Source organism: Schistocerca americana, chromosome X, assembly GCF_021461395.2.
Source record: "Schistocerca americana isolate TAMUIC-IGC-003095 chromosome X, iqSchAmer2.1, whole genome shotgun sequence".
NCBI lineage: Eukaryota > Metazoa > Arthropoda > Insecta > Orthoptera > Acrididae > Schistocerca > Schistocerca americana.
In genome coordinates, this window is record NC_060130.1 from 632,069,507 (window position 1) to 632,089,305 (window position 19,799).

At 31.9% G+C, this 19,799-nt stretch overlaps 1 protein-coding gene across 1 annotated transcript in view; it reads right to left on the reverse strand.

Annotated features, from left to right (window-relative positions):
- The window catches only part of LOC124556215 (WAS/WASL-interacting protein family member 3-like), a 195,367-nt gene that overhangs the window by 161,185 nt on the left and 14,383 nt on the right, over nt 1-19,799 (reverse strand). The gene's annotated exons all lie outside the window — the stretch shown is intronic.

Here is a 19,799-nt window from a genome sequence, read left to right on the forward strand (position 1 = left end):
AACAGTTTATGAAACAGAAGTATAGGCTTACTGTTTTTTTAGGGTCTCATAGTAACCAGGATATTAAACTGCAAGGAAGATAAATAGATCCGAAGGCAATGTACATCACTAGAGGAGAGTAGGAGAGGCATCGTTCTTTTCAAGACTTGGTTTAATATGCTGAATGAAAACCCCTGGGAGAAGACAGTTATCAGTCTCTTGGCTCTTGGGACATATAATACCACAAACTTTTATCTACATGGTCAGTTTTCGGCAACGCTAGTGGAAGGCACACACAAAGTAAAAGCTGCTGCCAGCAGTATGCAGGTATACTGAGGAAAGTAATGGGCAAGAAAGAGGGAAACACATAATTTAATGCATGTATTATTAATTACCAAATTAACTTACTTTAGACCTGCAACAAGTGCTTCCTACTACAAAATCAAGCACATGACCAGCTGGTTATTCAAGGTAACTATAGTGCTACAGTCATAGTTTGCGTGACTGGGAAGCATGTAAGTTTACCTTAAGAAAGCTGGAAGAGGCCATCACAAGATCGTAAACTGCCTCAAGAAACATTTGAAGGAACTGAATCTACCTGGCAAGCATATAATAACAACAACAAAAACAACCAAAACAATAATAATAAGTAGCAACTGTGGTGGCGAAAAACAAAATCTAATCAGCTGTTTATTTTCGGCTATATCATGTGGCCAGGAATCACTTTTACACTGTAGAACAATGCTTTTCCATTCCCATGTATAGTTTTTTCGACCTCTGACTAAGATTTTGATCAAGTAGACAGTTACGTTACTAGACATGTACAAAATGATTTTTGGGCATCTTCATGTTTCCGTGGCGCAGTGACTGTTCCACAAAATTTCCGGCTTGCAGCCGCATAAATTCAGCCCCCTCTTCTAATATTTCGGCTGAATATCGTCCAGCCATCTTCAGAGTGAGCCAAGGTGACTGACGCTCCAGCACTTGCTCTGTTCTTTTAAACCCCAGGACCGAACAACTGCGGCCAAACATACACAAGGCGCCAGAGATGTTGATGGGCGGCAAAGAAGTGTAACATATGCAAGGAAATTAAATCTATGACTGCAGTCGATCCACACAGTGATATCGATGTTTCAGAGAGAGCTGCATCGTTGCGACGTCTTTGTGATTTAATTACAGAAATTGCCGGATTTTCATGATTTGTCCAAGCTGAAGCCACTATCTCTATTAATTAAATTCGTCGCCAACCGAATTTCATTTGCTTCTTTCACTACTGAATCCCAGAAAGATGAAATCGAGGATAAAATTTCGACATTATCGTACAACATGGAGTGCCAAGTGTCAATGCAGCGCTCCACCACCGAAGATTTATTAGGTGGTGGAACACTGTATTTACACAAAAACACTGAGTACAACTTTAAAAAAAATTAAGTGACTTATTGACGATGGTTAATTAAACTCAGAAGAACCTTCACTTTCAAGTTTCAAAATTTCCCTTAAAATCATGTAAGCATATGTAGCTAAAATTATATAAGCAGAAGCTAATGTAGTCTCAGTTGGTTATTTCAAACTCCTTAGGTTTTCAATTGCAAAGTCCAACTGAAGAATTAACACATCATCCATGTCTAAAGACTTTTAATAACTATCGTAGCACAATGTATTTAAGTAGTGAGTAATGACAATATGGTAACCTGCACTGAATATCAGTAAGTCAGGTTTGGCAGGCATTACCCTCCTTGAGTTCTGTTTGAGGTACTTTAAATCTTCCAGAAAATGGTACTATGGGCTTAGAGCTGCAGTAATTATGATGAAGAACACTGCTAGCATTTGGTATATTGTTAACAATGATTCTCCTAGTATGATCAACATGCAGCTCAACTGAAAATAATCTAATTTTCTCTTCAATTTCAACAACCTGTCGCACACAAATATGATACTGGCAGCATCCAAGTTTCCTGTATGGACCAAATCTAGTTTCCTGATCATATGTCTGAAATTTATAGGCAATAAATAATCCCAGTCCAGTTTCTTAATGCAGGAAGCTGAAATATGGCTTGGGTGGTATGTTTGAGAGCACAAAGTTGCTATGACCCAGCACTTAGATCTTATCATTGCTACAACCAAACTTAAACGCTGTGAGGAACGTTTTTCTTTGATCTAAAGTTTTGTTAGTGAGGGGTTACTGGAGTCTATTGTAGAACTTAATACATCTGACAGCAATTCTAACATTCATGGCACTCAATCACAAAATGATTATCTGTAAAAGTTAAGCTGTTTCTTTTTTAAATCTTGAGTGGTGTTGGAAGAGGCGGTATGTGAAAAGCAGCATCACATTCCACAACACAGATATTTATGATTAGAATTGCTCTAATGGCTGTCTGAATGATGTGTTAGAAGACATGGTTTTGATTCGTATGAAGCTGGCCACTGCGGCTGAGCTGTTCTAGGCGCTTCAGTCCAGAACTGCGTTGCTGCCATGTTCGCAAGTTCGAATCTTGCCTCGGGCATGGATGTGTGAGATGTCCTTAGGTTAGTTAGGTTCAAGTAGTTCTACGTTTAGGGTACTTATGATGTCAGATATTAAGTCCCATAGTGCTTAGAGCCATTTTTGATTCATATGACGAACTTCTACTAGAAGTGTGCAGGTCACAAACATTCACGACCATTCTGAACCTTGTCAGTTAGCTTAAGACAGTCATAATTAGACACTACAAAAATGACATGACAAATTGCCTGCTGTATTTCATAGATGAAGTTACTCACAACCACCACAACCACACTGGTAAACTATCAGTTACTGATCAGTTAGTAACGCAGTTCTTCATAAAAGGCAACTGAACCTCCAAGTTCAGGCTTATCAATGACAAAAATAACGATATCGCTTTTCTTAGTGGAATTCAACGACACAAACCTATAATGGTGTGTGCACTCCAAAAATTTTCTCAACAGTTTTTAAAAAAATGTGCCTGTATGCCCACACAACCAAGCAAAAATTGTGAAAAAATGTGACAAATGTGAGTGATTATAGAATGGCTCATTCTATCGATAGATATTGTGATAACGACGGAACCTTCTAAGTGATGCTATATACTATGAAGATAGTACAGGACTACACAGCAGCAAACGTTCACTGCTGAGAATGAGCATTCGTTCAGTTATTTCCTTTCCAAAATGCAAATAGAGAGGAATTTTCTAGTCTTCTCTTGACATCCAACAGCGATATGCTTTACAGCAGTAACTGCATTGTGCCTTCATCACTGCACTAGATTCCAATAGTGGCACATAATTATAAAAAAAAAGCATTAAATAAAAACTGAGGAAATTCAGTGGAAGATTAATATTTCAAAGATCGTGTATTGTAAAGACTGCTGGCGCTAGGCAAATAATATTATTTCGCAACTGAGGTGTTTGAGTCGATGCAAACAACACAAGTAGAATATTTTGTGGTTTCCAGCTCGTTTTATTCTAAGAAAAATGCCATAAATTACAAAATTCCTTCAAAATTTCGCGTTTTGTCTTTTTTCTATAGAAAAAATAACCCAGAACTACAAAACATATCTACTATGGTACTTTCTTTCAACTCATCACCTGTATCCTAATAGAATAGATAACTATATATGTAGAGAAATGGTCATATTTAGGTATAATTATGTATATATATCTGTAGTAAGTGGGCATGTTGAGTGCACTTGGTGGAGAATAAAAGTGGCGTAAGTGCATTGGCGAGTAAAAGTAATAATATTAAATAATTTCAGGTAACCTATAAATTCCAGATCTTGAAATTCATTATTACCATTCATTTTCTTCACTCCACTGAGTCTCAATTTAACGTGTCCATCTTCAAAATATTGAAAATTTCAATTACTAAAAAATTTCAAAGATCTGTGTGGTAAATAATGAAACTCATCATTACCCTCAGTACTAAGTTTCCCTATGTATGTAGTACTCAAAAATTCGCATCCAGTCATGTTATACAAAACTGTACAACATTTACAACCTTTAGTTCACTTAGAATTGCTTCCATTATTGAGCTTGTTAGGTAGGGACTGCCTTTAGAGAGTACAAATTTTTTGTAAATGAAGTTTAAATTTAGTTTATAATAGCAAAAGTCCCTAGCATATCAGAGAAAGGTGGAGGACTTTCGGTTTCTTGCTTTTTTTTTATTTTCACCCTTCAGATTTTTTCTGATGCTGCTGATGTGCAACTTTTTTTCTGTGATACTGCTGCTGTTTCACTTTCTTATGCTTGTAGATTGGTGAACTGCCAGATGATAGCTGACAGTTTAGCTGCCAGATGTTCTCAAAGAATTAACAACAGCAAATAATATAGTACTGGCTGACCGAACCATTAGATAAAGCACCAGCCTGGCCTATAAGGTCTAGCAAAAACCATTTACAACATGTATATACAGTTGTCAATCCAAGTGACAAAGTTGGTTCCAGAAGAAAAAAGTGAGACATCTTTTAGTGATTTCCTGAACTAAAACCGTGTGACAACTTTTGTGGAAGTGGTGTAGTTGAAACTGTGGTTTGTATCGGTCACACGCATCTCCCAAATTGGTGAGCTGAGTCTGTTCTCTCACACAGGCAAAACCTACACACAGTAGGACTGCTTTTGAGCACCAGGATAGGTCTATTTTTGTTTATTTCTCAGCCAAATATTAAACAAGTTTAAAAATTGATAAAGTTTTCACAATCTACATGAGAAGAGGTATCTGGAAAAATAAGAATAAATAAAAATGTATATAATCCTCTAACTGACCAAATAAATTTTTTATCTATCATTCTCAAAATGCTTTTCAGAGGAAATGTTTTATATTCATTTATATAATTAAAAATTTACAGACATCTTATGCTGTGTGTCATTTGAGATTTTTGTTACCATATATATAATACATGCGCAAGGTTCCTGCAGGAATTTGATCATTAAAACATATACATAAAGCTTCATCACGTTTTATTTGAGTGGCAACTACATAGCTTCTATGAATAATATTTTTGATGTAAATTGGATAATTCATTATGAAATTTTATGGATTTATGTCAACAGTGCCTTTAAGTTGTGTAACATGTTTAAAATTTAGACCAGAATTGTAGACCTCCAAATAATTATTTGGTGACAGCAAGTTCCACATTTCTTGTAGAAAAATTCATTTCTTCTATTCATCAGATAAAGTGTGCGTAGCTTAACATGATCAAGTAATGATAACAGACAACTGATTAGTTTTTCGATTTGTATAAAACGAAATAGATAAAAAGGAAAGTATATCAAATTCTGCTCAGCTATAGAAGTTCATAATATCTAACTCAAAATTCATTGTACTACACAAAATCAGCGACTTCCAGAGTTTGTAGTTCATAAAACTATATCGGAATATTTCGATTGACAGAATATTTTCTCAATGTTGAAGCACATAACTAGGTTCCATCTATAGGTACATGAAGCTCCATAGAGTCTACAACAATTCTACCTTCATTGGAAAGACTATCTTTTATTTCAATTACAGTATCATTAAAATCAGCCCATCTAAGAACAGCATCTCCAGCACTTGAAGATCATGTAAAAATCACAGAAAGATCAACCTCAAACATGACCTCTTTATACTCTTTCAAAATTATGCCAACCATTCCAAGTTGAAAAGCACTGCATTTTTCTTGCTCTTCATTTTTCCATATTTAAGTATATGACCATCCATGTTTATTTTATCACCAAAGAATGAAGCCAAATGCAACAAAACTAATGATTAAATAAAAGGATGTACAATTCCAGATAAAACATTACTTCTTTTCTATATCATTATATTGTCAAAAAGCGTTGTCATACAATTATTGACAGATTTTTATTGTATTTTCCATTGTATGTTGGTTAATCTGATCCATCAGCTTCAACAATCCTAAAGCTCATGTACACTTGAGCATGATTAGGATGATGCCATCCATCTCCTATATGGTTGGTTATTTCACTATCCTCATAAGGAGATTTAGATTATATTTACTTTTCTCATTCACAAGGAATGAGTAAAACTGATAGCTTTCAGTCTCATTGATTTCATAAGGATAAAATTTTACTAGGCCAATTCTACAGCAAGTGTCACACAAGTTTCATTGAAGTCAAATAAATCATCATTTTGAACAGTTATAGTTATTCATAATTTCAGAATAGTACCAAAACCTGGAATATATATAGCATAGTGTGGTTCACGAAATAATGGTCAATCAAATTCAGCATTAGCTTGAATGAAGAAATAATTTTATTTCCTTGATGAAAATGACCAGTACACTTCACAAACATTGCATCAGCCAATTTTAGGAACATCTTTAGCAACTGTCTTTTAATTACCAAGAATAGTCTGGTCTCTAAATCCAAGAACACTTCGAATACTATCACCTACATCAGTATAAAATTTACTATCATTTTCAATAGTAGCTCTATTCAAAATTTCATGTTCCTTAATCTATTTCACTTTTCGAATGAATAAACTATTCTATGCTTTTCAAAGTATATTAACCAGCGGAAATTTCTATTTCCTCTTTGTCACAGTACAATTTATTATTTTTCGACATGACATTTGGAATTAAAAATGTTGTATAAATGCCAACAACTGCAACATTACTAAAGCTATGCAATAAAGGTAAAGACTATCTTATTTTGAGGACAAATTACCAATCATTTGAAATAGTTAACTCATTTACTACTAATAAAAATATTGTTAATTAAATGAAAACTGATTGGGAACCAAAAACAAGAATTCCAGAGGAGATATCCAAGTATAGCTATGGCAAGCTCTTCTCTAATTCCATTTGATATGGAATACCAGAGCCAAGAAGATATGGACGAACAACATTAATGACTGACAATTTATTCTAGCTCTGAGATTCTCAGATTGGAATGAAAGCAGTCATCTGTATGATTACTCTAAAAGCTTAGATCAGCCAAAATATCAAAAATTTATGAATATTAATGCAAAGGTCACTACTTTTTTCGAAAGTAATTATGACATCATACCACTTGATCACTATCAAGATAATTCACTTGTAGTATTTGATGATATCATTCTCGAAAATAAGGATGTGGTTAGAGGATATTTTAGTAGAGGCAGACATAAAGAAATAGACTGTCATCATTTAGTGCAGACATATTCAGAAATAACAAAGCAATTAGTGAGAGATAATTTGAACTTTAAAGTATAATTAGATAGGATACAGATGTAAGTCAAATTTACCATGCGTTTGTTGGTACTGACTTAAAATTTGATGATTTAAAAAAATATTGTAACAGATGCTGGAATGAATATCAATTCGGATTTTTTTCTGATAGACATGACTAGGAAATCTAATGAAGGACAACACATATTTCAAATTTAAGATTTTTTACATATCGAAATGATAAACAAAAATATTTAATTAATGAGTTTTTGTCTATAGTAAATTTTCGCAAAATGTGACTGTCTGAAACACCATGGTACACAGAATGCATATGACCCAGAAGTTGTTAAAAAAACTGAACAAAATAACAAAAATCTGAAGAATTGAAGAAATACTTCAAGCTTTGGAAGTACCAAACAAGAAGAGAATACAAAAAACATAAAAGAGGAAATCAGCCTCTTATTGGTGCAGTCGAGCAGGTAAAGCACGAAATTTAAGGTTGATGTCATAATCTGTTGAAAGCTATCTGAGAAAACAGAAAAAATTGAAAAACAAATGTCTCCATATCATGAAAATGTATCACCAATTAAACAATACCAAAGCCCACATTATGAATGGTCTGATGGGAAAAGTGCGACACATGTCTACACATTCAGTCAATCAGAAATACATGCTACTCTGAATAAGTATGAAGAAGAGGACAAATTAAAACAATGAAAACAATATGAAAGTCCACACTTTGATTACACGTTATGTGAATCAGATATACAAACTGCTCTGAATAAATACAAAGCAGAGAAAAAAATAGAAAAATTAAAATGCGAATGACATGATGAAGACATAAAAACACTAAACACATATTACTTAAAAAATATTAAAGTACATCAACCACAGTGAAGATAAAATTTTTGGATTGAGACCTGTTGCCAATTTTAAATTTACAGGTTCTTTGACATCTGAATTCGATGAAGGTAAATTAAAAATTGGTGAAGAAGGATGTGAAGGTATAGATAGACTGATGAATCTTGTAACTATAAAACAGATCACTATACATGACAAACGTAAAATCTGATGCAGTTGATTTATCAAATTATGCTGATGTATTTTACCATTCAAGAGCATTACATTCTAATGCTACCCTAAATAAAATAAAATCAAGTAAAGGCAAAATATGAAAAAGATTGGTAAAAGAAATTATTTGCGTGTATTTCCCTAAATTAAAAGCAGATTTAGACGCAAGTTTCGATGAGAAAGCAGGCAAACCAACTGAATATGTTTGGATAAGTGATGTACAAGAATTAATCAACAGATTAGCAGTAATTCATGGAGAAGAATTGGATGGAAAGAAATCCTGTCATAACGAAAATAGAAATAACACAGGTGTTAACAAATAAATTTAGTGACATCATCAACAATCCAAAAGGAATACTGTACCTGGTTAGGCTTTTGAACAACTTGTCACACAAATTTGGGAAAAAAGGAAAAATATGGAAAAGGGTTAGGTACCACTTCGATTAATGTATTTCCTTTCGAACTACAGCTTTCAGTCACATTTTGTAACCAAAACATACGAAAAATTAGCTAGAGAAGGTCAAGGAATTCATCTATTAGATGAAGCATTTAAACAGCATGACACTGCATATAAAAACCATACAGATTAAGAGAAGAGACATGATGCAGATAAACTACTTCAACAGACAGCAGAAGAGAGACTACATAATTCTGAAACTTAATCAAGAAAAAAATTGGGTGCAACTGAAGTTATCAAATAGAAGAGTTATGTATAAAAAAAGAAAATGGTGAATGGGCTTAGATGTTGTGAAAATGGTTAAGGATTGTGAAAATGTTCCTACTCATTACACTTTATTCTGTATACACGAATAGTTTCAGCACTAATTTCAAATTGCTACATAGTAGCAAAAGTGAATCAAAAGCAATAAAAATTAAACTGAATCAGGAACAGTTACATAGTACTGATAATATTTTAACTGATGCTCAAAAAAGGAAGAGATATAAAAATACTGGTAAAAATTTGAGAATAACAGTATATATACCTGTTGCAAAAAATATACTGAATATCTTCCAAAACAGAAAAAAGGTGCTCGATTAACACAACACAAAGCAAGATTTCTTCCACTACATTTTACAGTATTATCATGTTTAGCTGCTGCTGGTTCATTAGCTGTCACAACAGCTGCTGTTGCAAATGCAGTTATAAATAATAAGTAAGGTGAAAAAGAATCTTAAGAACAAAAAGCTGTAATAGACAAATGGAAAAAGATTCAGGGTTAATAACGACATCCCAAAACATAATTAGTATGTATCCTAATGCATTAAATAATTTCGATATAGAGAGACTTGCTAAAACATCAAAAACTAAACACTTTCATAGTTTGTTCCTGACTAATGAATTACCAGATGATCCAAAAAATATCGATAGTGGCGTAATAAATTTGAATACATCTGATCATGGTGGTACACGCTGGATTAGTTATTAGGATACGAATAATATAAAAATTGTTCATTCAGTGGCAACATACCAAAACAACTACGTAACTATTGGGGAAAAATGAACTAGTTTCGAGGAATATAAAATTTTGATGTTGTTTCTGGTCATTTGTGTATGTTTTTATTACAGCTGGTATCAGATAATTATAAATTTAATATTTTAAACCTAAGAAAGGTATATTTTTGGAAATGAGATAAATGAACAAAGTATTGCAAAAATAAAATCTGGAGAGTTACAAAAAAAGAATGATAAAAATGAAAATGTTAACCAAATAGAGTTAAGCAATTTGAAAAATAATTACAAAATATTTTTGAAGTAAATAAAGGACGTAATAATTTTCAAGGGAGCAGATTAGCAGATGTAAGCAATCCTGCATGTTATGATGCAATTACTAAATAATATTTAGAAAACTAATTTATTTAGAAAACTAATTACATAATCATGCTTTACATTCAGTCCCTATGGACAATCGTGTTACCAAATTTGAGTACTCAAGTATTCCAACACAATTCAATAACAATGTTACCACAACATATCCCAATGAAAATATTACTCAGATTCATAAAGATAATCATATAACTGTAACACACAGAAAATAATTACTTTAAAAAAAAGGGAAGTAGATAAAACTTTTCAAATTACTTGTAAAAGCCAGATTTAACTCCATACGTACACCAATTGTGCTACCTTCAAAATAGAATGTGTTACAACTTTAACTTGAAATTTCATTTTGTTACTGGTAATGAAGTACTAAAATACACGTTTCAGTATGATATAAAAATTCAGAGAACTTTTATTTTTGAAGCCAATGTAAATGGTGTCTTTTCACCTACTGATTTCAAACTAAAGATAAAAACGATATAATAATGATTAACTGCAAATTTTATATCCTATTCTACTAAATAATCCACAACTCAAACGAAAAAGAAAGATAAAATTTTAACATTTCTAAATTAGTCTGTTAAAACTATATCTGCTTCAGATGAATTACTGGTGTTTGGTTTATCTGATTTAGAATCACATTACATAAACCAATGAGAGAGGATTTTAAAAGGAGAAATGTCATTTCTCTTGCTACATACTATTTATAGCAGGCTGATGTAGCAGAAACAAACTCAAACAACACAAAAGGAATTCCAAAAATAAGTAATGGTTCTGAGTATTTATTAACAGTTATTGATATTTCTCAAAATTTGCATGGGCGTTTACAGTCATTGACAAACTGGGTAAAAATGTATCTGATGCTTCTAAAAAAATATTTACAGAGAAATTTCCAAGAAATTTACAGGCACATGATGGTATAGAATTCTACAATAAAGAATTTTAAGGACTTATAAAAAACATAATATTACTCATTATTCAGCTTTTATTAAATTAAAAGTATCTGTTATTGACAGATTTAATACAACACTAAAAGAAAAGAAATGTGAAAGAGATTTACTCTTCAAGGAAATTATAATTGGCTTTACTTAGTTAAAAAACATGTTAACGAATACAAAATACAAGACATTCAACAACAAGAATGAAGCCAATGGAAGTTAATCACAAACGTTTTACGCCAATAGCTATTGTATCTAATGATAAATCAAAATTAAAATGGGAGATAAAGCTAGAATTAGTATACATAAAAGAATTTCCGAAGAAAAGTCATGCTGCTAACTGGAAAAAAGAAATTTTCGAAATTGAAAATGTGATTTTTTCCAAACCAATCACATACATACTGAAGAGAATTGATGGAGAAGAAATGAAAGGAAATTTTTATGAAGAAGAGCTACAGAAAATTATTTATCCTGATATATATCTCGTTGAAAAAGTTTTGAGAAAGAAAGGAGACATGTCAAGTGGTTGAGTTTTTATAATTCACATAACAGTCGGTTAAATGAAGATAATTGTATTTTATGAAAGGTATCTTACATCTTGTAAAAGTTGTGGCTCAGTATATCCAGTAATTAATGAAAAGTAATTTCTGTAAAAATTAGTATTCTGATTCAATTCTTCTTTCATTTTATTGTACAAGTTAGTTGAGTTGTATTGATATATCGTTTGTGAATGCTTTAAAAGAAAGGTGCTACCGATACTAGAATATTACATTTTGGTTAATTCCTCTTAAAATATTTACTGACACATTCCATATCGTCTTATTTCACATAATTGTATATTCTTTAGTTATAGGAAGTCCTGTTAGTGCTTTTCTAGCCACATTAGGCTCATCTGGATATTCCTTGTGGATTTCAGGAGTAATTGGAGCTAGTTCCTGTCTTAGGTAGGTTACCTAACACAATTTTATTAATTATCTTGTTTGCTTTAGTAGTAGGCTCTACAGTGATGATAACAGGCCGATACTGGAGTCCTGTCATATAACTTATTTTTAATTTCATCATTATTGAGATTATGTTTGTATTACAATGAATTATTTTCTTCAACTAAACGCTGTATGTAATAATTTTTATCGTCAAATGTTGTATTTCATAGTTCTGTACCTTTTCAATCCTGAAGCACTTACAAGCAGATTTAAATTTTTCTTCAATCACTTCATAGTTAATACTCTCTTTTGGTCTCTACAGAATAAAATCACCACATTTTCTCCTGTGCTGTATGGAGATAATCTAGATTTGATTAACTTGACTGTTGTTCTCCCAACTTTGAAGAAATGATCTTTTTGGAGTTTATTTGTGGTGATGCTGTATATGATATAAATCAGTTGTACTTTAGATATTTTATATTTTACCTATCTTAGTTTTTTACTCTTTGCTTTCTCTTCTTATAGCTGTACAGGAGGCTGGTGTTTTTATACTACTTCTATTTTTACTTGGTTTTGAAATTCTGTAGCTTGTTGATCGATATTTCTTGAGATTTAATGACTTTGTATTCTTTTGTGTTGTTAAGATAAGCATGTCATAGTTATTCCAGAGTGATATAAAAATCTTTCATTTCCTTAGCAACTTTCCTTTATAAACTCATTACAATTTTTTTAAAATTCTACCAGATTGTGGAATCCAAGTTCTTCATTTAACTTATTTTGAGTTACTTGTCTTGCTTCATTTTGAATTAATCGTATAATAAAGCCAATGGGTAATTATATCTAATTTGAGTATCATATGGGTTGTATTTTTTTAAGGATTTAATGAGACTTTTTGTGAGTTTAAAATCTGAGGATACACTCAGATCCTCTGCATAACTGTTGTGAATAAAATATAAAATATCATTAGTAATCAATACATTTTTCTGTTCAAATATTGGAACACAAATATCTTTGAACCAAGTACCTAAATTTAATTGAAATTTGTTATGGTTAATGAACTCAAATATATTAATGCGTTCTGAAGACTGTCTAAACGTTCACTTCATTATAGGCGCTAATTGGAATGTGCTCCATTCATAAAGAAGTAAAATTTAGTGGGGAAAATTATTTTGGATGTATTTGTATTATAAAGCAAGAGGATCATTACATATAATTTCTTAAAGATTTATTAAAATATAACTTAATTTTATTATTTTTCTCAGGGCTTGTGGTGCTAGAGCCTATCTAATTGATTATTATATTTTATTTAGATATAATCAAGATAATAATTATGTAAACATTTAACTAAATTTCTTTTAATTTTTATTAATTTTAAGGGACTTGTGTTGTATCAGTTGAAATTCCATAATGAATACAACATAATTAACCTTCTTAGTTCAATAATTGCAGAGGGTAACTTTTTAATTCTTGTGATTCCATATAGAACACACAAAATAACTTATGTGATCAACACATTCTTTTATAGTGAGGAAAATATATATTATTGTTGGGGGAATTTTTCCCCACCATGAAAATCCATGTAAATGTAAGGGTTCAAATTTTTAACATCTTGGAAATCATTTACTTTGGAGTTTTTCAGTCTCTAGCACCAGGTCATTACAATTTGCCTGAAGGTTTTGAGAGAGTAATTCAACATAAAATTATCTGTAGAGTTTATAAGGGAATTCATGATAAAGTAAATTGTGATACTTTATCATCATCGAAACTTAACTAAAAATTACATAAGAGAATTTCAAGATTAATTTTATTGGTTATATACAAATGAAGGAATGAAAAATTAAAAATTGTCTGAAGCTTTCCTAAGAGATCATCAGGATAAAGTCGTTTGGAGTTTTATTTCGTATGATCATAAATTATCTGAATATTTTATGAGAGAATTTGAAGGCAAATTAGACCAGGCTGAGCAACAGTTATCAGTAGATGTTAAGGTGGAATTTCAAGATAGAATACGTTGGAATACTATATCAGTACTGCAAAATTAATCTGAGGATATTATGAGAGAGTTTCAAGATAAATTAAACTGAGAGGATCTATGAAGTGATCACATATCATTTGAAGGTTTTATAATAGAATTTAAAGATAAAGGTAATTTGGATACCATTTTAATATATCTAATGTTATCTGGATCGTTCAAAAAAAATAATAATGTCTTATGAAATAATATTGTGGCCCAAGGGCACTCACTGTTTTATATGTGTAATCGATCATACTCATCAGTTCATGAAACTAAAGTGTAATCACATGTTTGATGAAAAACGTGTTGTGAAATAGTTAACAGATCATTCTTGTCCAGAGTGTAGAAATGCTATCAAAACAGTATTCATGGAACCTGCAATATTATAAGTAATGAAATACAAAATTTTCTGAGGCTGGTAATACAGCTGCTGTTATACAAATCCATCCAGTCAGATGGAGAGTAATTACATCATTAATCAGCTCTTCTTGTGTCTAATCACTGAAAATATTAAAATAAATATGATAGCCAACAATGCATAAATTTTCTCTCACTCTCTTGTACAAGTTTATTTAGTTAGGATCATAACTGTCTCGAAAGGTCTTCATAATATGGATGTATATGTCTAAAATTGTTCAGTTGTTTTTATGAGCTTCTTCATCGTATGTAATCACGTAATAATTATATTCATAGTCATCATCAAACAATTTTAAAAGAACCACAGTTGGTTTTAAATTTTCGTCAAATGTCTATGGAACAATACATGCAGCTGTATCTTCAATTACATTATTTCTTTGTGTTAACAATTCTATAGATAAATTAAATCTTTCACATGATTTTTATATGTAATTATCCTTAAATTTATTCAGATATTTTAAATGATTTACTTGAATTTTCTTCTGTATGGTCTATTAGACCGTCATGTAACTGCTTTACATCATCCTTTATTCTATATTCTCCATGTTTATGACTAAAGGCAAAATTTGACTCGTAAGCCATTTTTTAAATGATTTAGCTTCCCCTTTTGTGATTTAGAACTAACGAATATACATGAGATTCATTTATAAATATTGTGCAAGGTTGTGAATTTTATGGAGTACCTTAATCAGGGATCCCTTAAGATCAGCAAAGTATACCTAATCTTCTACATGATCATCTACAGCATTTACAGATTTTTCATATTCTATAATTTCGGCGAAATCATTAGCTTTAAACCAAGGATTATTCTTTTCATCAATAAACACATATGGTTGCTTACCACTGGAAGCAAGCTTGTTGTTGCTGATGTCTAGAAATGCCTCTATTTAATAGAAAACTTTTTATTAGAAATATTATTTAGATTCATCAAATCTTGTAATATTTTAAGTATATATCAGTGAAGGTATTTCTACTATTGTTGTTTGTGAAAATAGTAGTAGCAGATGATAGGAGTAAAGCAATAAAATAAGTAAACTACTTTAGTTGTTTTGAGGTTTCCTCAACAACTGAAGAAACTCAAGTGAGTCATGGTATACTCCGAGAAAAATTTATGTTATTTCAATTAACTCATAATCTTTATATAAATCGTGAGTTAAATTAACAGCCTTTAAATTTGATGAATAGGCTTGGATGTGGAGTGAAAGATGTATTTGGTAGGTATGGAACCATTATGTATAAAGTGAATGAAAAATATAAAATGAAATGTAAAGGAGCAAATAAAAGTTGTTAGAAGTAACAGAGGCAGCATTTTTCATAGAAAAAATATATTGATATCCAGTCAATCATAATAGCAATAATCCTGATATTTTAATAAAAGTAAGACACAAATACATATATATGAAATAGCTGATCACCCATGGGCCAAAGATCTAGATGGAAAAGGTAATGCGTTAACTCATGTTTTTTTTCCACATATGAATAATGATCCAGTAGAGATACATGAGATACAGTAGGGATACTTGAGATACATGAGCTATGATACTTGGAGATTGATGGAAAATGCCAAAATGTTAATTAATGTACTAATAATGTCTCTTTATTGTAATAGTTCAAATTTATAATTATCTCAAGATGATATCAATGCTATTAAAAGACTGTATGATAAAAAATATCTGTACCAAAAACATAGTATACCAACTGTGCCATCTTAAATAGCTGAACCATTATATCAAATAAAGAAGTTCGATTACTTGTTATTTGCGAATGAAATTTTATGTTTTTTTATCAGAAGTGGGTGTCCATAGGTAATGATATGGAATCACAATAACTAATAGTTTACGTTTTATGGCGAGATTTACAAAAAGTAGATTTAGTATATCAAAGACCAAGTGGCTACTTAGTGTTGTTTCTGGCAGTATAACATAAACAATATATTTATGTTCATTACAATTAGTCCCAAAATATCCAGCCGTTATCTATTACAGAATTAAATAAAGATTTTGCATTAAATGATATAGCAAATACGTACTCAGATAGAACATGTATATTCCTTAATGATTTTGTGCTGTGCACAGATGGGAGAGCCCAGTTCTAAAAATGAAATGTGTGGCTCTATAAACAGACAATTTACTGGATTGCCAACAAGAATAAGTTCTGCATTCAGATACATTAATGGGCTGTTAATTTTTCAAGTAAAGTACATTTTATAAATATAACAAATGCACAAAAAAGTAGTCAGAGCTGGTACATCTGATTTATATTTATTTGCTACTGACTGCTATAAAACATCAGCGTCTGTTCCAGAGGTAATAAATATATTAACCCTTTCAGACCCTGTGATTACAATTTTGTACAATAATTTTCACAACGTCTTAGCTACAATACAAATATTTTTCCTCAATTGGGAGCTGATGTACACATTTGTGAATGTTCATACTCTTCACCATGCACAAGTGCTGCCCTCTGTTGTGCAGTGCTATAAACATATCAACAGATTAATGTAGCAGTGCAGAGCAGTTCGTGACCTTGGAAGTACCTGGGAGTGTTTGGTAAGCTATAACCCACAGTATAGTTTAGTACCAGTATTGTTGTTTTGCATGAAAATTGTAGAATGTTCAATTTATTTATTACAACACTCAATATTTCAAAATCATTCGTTTTAGTCAACAAAAAGAAGCTGTGTTTTTCTGTGTGCACAATTGTAGCCATGAGGTCTCAAGGACAATGTTTTACATAACATTGAGTATCTTGTGTTTCCTTCACATGAAGTGCTTGTTGGAACAGTTCCTTTTTATCCTGACGATTGTATGAGTTTTGACTGGGATTTATTCAAAACATATGAAGTATGTTGTATTACTAGGTATTGTTATGAGCAACAATTAGCAAAATAGACATAGCATTGAAGCTCCAGTTGATGACAATGTCGTTAAGTTTACTGTAAATTATTATTTTAGAGAAATACGACTATTGATATTATTATTTGTGAATATTTCAGTTCTGTTCATCATGTCGAAGGAACAGTATTTCAACACTGAGTGAGATGCAGATGCTATTTTAGAGATGCTGCTGAATGTAGAGGTGTCAGATTTCGATTTATCATCAGATGAAGAATCAGTTCCTGATGTAGAATCCTACTGTACTTCAAGCGAGAAGGAAGTGAGAGTGGGTACTGACAAAATAAACAGGAGAGAAACCAATGATGAGTCAACTGCAAATAATGAAAGTGGTGTGTGCAGTGACAATGATAACAACGATGGTTATATTCAAGACAGTGATCCACTTACCAACAATGAGCCCAGTGATGTAAAATACATTTTGTCATATAAAAAGGACCTCAAGTCATGTCATTGTCCTCTCTCTATACCGGATTCATATTACGAATGGGAACACTGTATTGAAGAACAGGAAATACTTTCTCCTTCAACTTATTTCAGCAAGTACATTACCAATGATCTGTCCAGTACTATGGTTGATATAACAAACCTATATGCCTCGCAGAGTGGAACAGTTAGCAATTTCAAACAAACTACAGCAGTGGAACTCCTAATTTTGTTTGGGCTTCATATAATTATGGGAACTCTAAAATTTCCTAGAGTCCAAATGTATTGGGGCACAACATTGGAAATGCAATTATTCTTGGACAGTATGCCCAGAAATAAATTCTTCCAACTCAAAACAAATTTACATCTTGTTAACAACTTGGCTATACCAGCAGACAATAAAGAAACGTTCTATAAAGTTCGGCCTATATATACTGCTATCCGTAACAGATGTTCGGAGTTATTTGTGGAGGAAGAGCTTGCTATTGATGAGGCAATGATCCCATTCACAAGGAAGCTGTCAGTAAAACAGTATGTGAAGGGAAAGCCTTCTCCATGGGGTATCAAAATGCACATGTTATGTGGTAAGAGTGGGCAAGCCTATGATTTTATTCTTTATCAGGGAGCATCGACTGAATGTCAGACATCTTTGTTGAAGGAATTTGGCCAAGGTCCAACAGTAGTTTTACAATTAGCCCAGAAAATAAAAAACCAAATGGGGCATAAGATATATTTTGACAATTTCTTTTCTTCATACAAGCTTTTCGAAGTGTTGAAACAAGAAAAATTTTGTTCTGCTGGAACTGTCAGAGTTAATCGTTTTGCAAATCCTCCTCTAATACCAGATAAGGAGGCAATGAAGAAGGAAAGAGGATTTTCAAAAGAAATTTGTAGCGCAGATGATGTAACACTGGTAAAATTGGTTGATAACAAAACAGTTGTTCTAAGCTCTAATTTTATTGGAAAAGGAGAAATTGACAAAGTTGAACACTGGGATGAAAAAGAAAGTAAATATGTTACTATCGATCTACCAGACATTGTAAAATGCTACAACCATGACATGGGCAGAGTTGATCTTTTTGATCAATTGATGTCATACTACATCATTTTTATAAAGTCAAAGAAATGGACACTCAGAGCTATTTTCAATGCTGTAGAATTTGCTGTGGTACAGAGCTGGCTCAAATACAGGAAAAATGCCAATGCAGTTGGTCTACCGGCGAAGAAAATGATGGATCTCCTACACTTCCGTATGAAGCTGGCTGATGTTCTAGTGTTAAGTGGGATGGATACCTCGAATAGAAGCCAACCATCTGCCACACCTCCAGATACACCTGTTCAAAGACGATGAGGAGAAACTAGGCCTCCAGAAGAGATTCAGTATGATGGAACACAACACTTGCCTTTTCATGAAAGTGGTGCACTGCCTACCAGATGCAAATTTCTGGGCTGCAAGGGACGTTCACGAATAAAAAGTGGAAACGGTAACGTACATCTTTGTTTGTCAAAGGAAAAAAACTGTTTCCGTTCATTTCATGTCAATTAGAACCACATAATGAACATAATTCCTGACTCGTTTAATTTTTTTAATAAAAACTATGGTGAATTTTGCATGTATTTTGTGTGTAAATGATTTCAAATTTATGTGTAATGTTTAAATGAATTAGTTTTGTTTGCTATGATTTCAGTGTTGATTGAGACCCAGTGTACACAGATGTGTACAAATTTTTTTCGAAAATGGTAATATATCTTTTTATAAATGTTGCTTCTAAAATCATTAAAAAATCATCCAAGTCCATTACAGTATTTAAAAAAATTTCCTTTCTCCAGAAAAAAATTTGGGTCTGAAAGGGTTAAAATGAACACTGCAAAAGCAAGAAAATTTCATAGTACATAAATTTTAACTATTTTCTGTTTAAATGGAAACCTCAAGATGTATCATATCCAAAAATGTAAGTATTGCAAACCTGGTAAGTCAATTGGAAATTTTACTTCGCAGAAGTAAATGAAAGATGGTTATAAGATAATATGTAGACAATATACAAATAAATACCATACAAGAATATATAATAACAAATGCATACATTGTGTATGTGGAGAAATCATTCCTGTATATTATTACATTAATCACTTCAAACGAAATCCAAGTGATGAACATTTGAAGATATTGTTA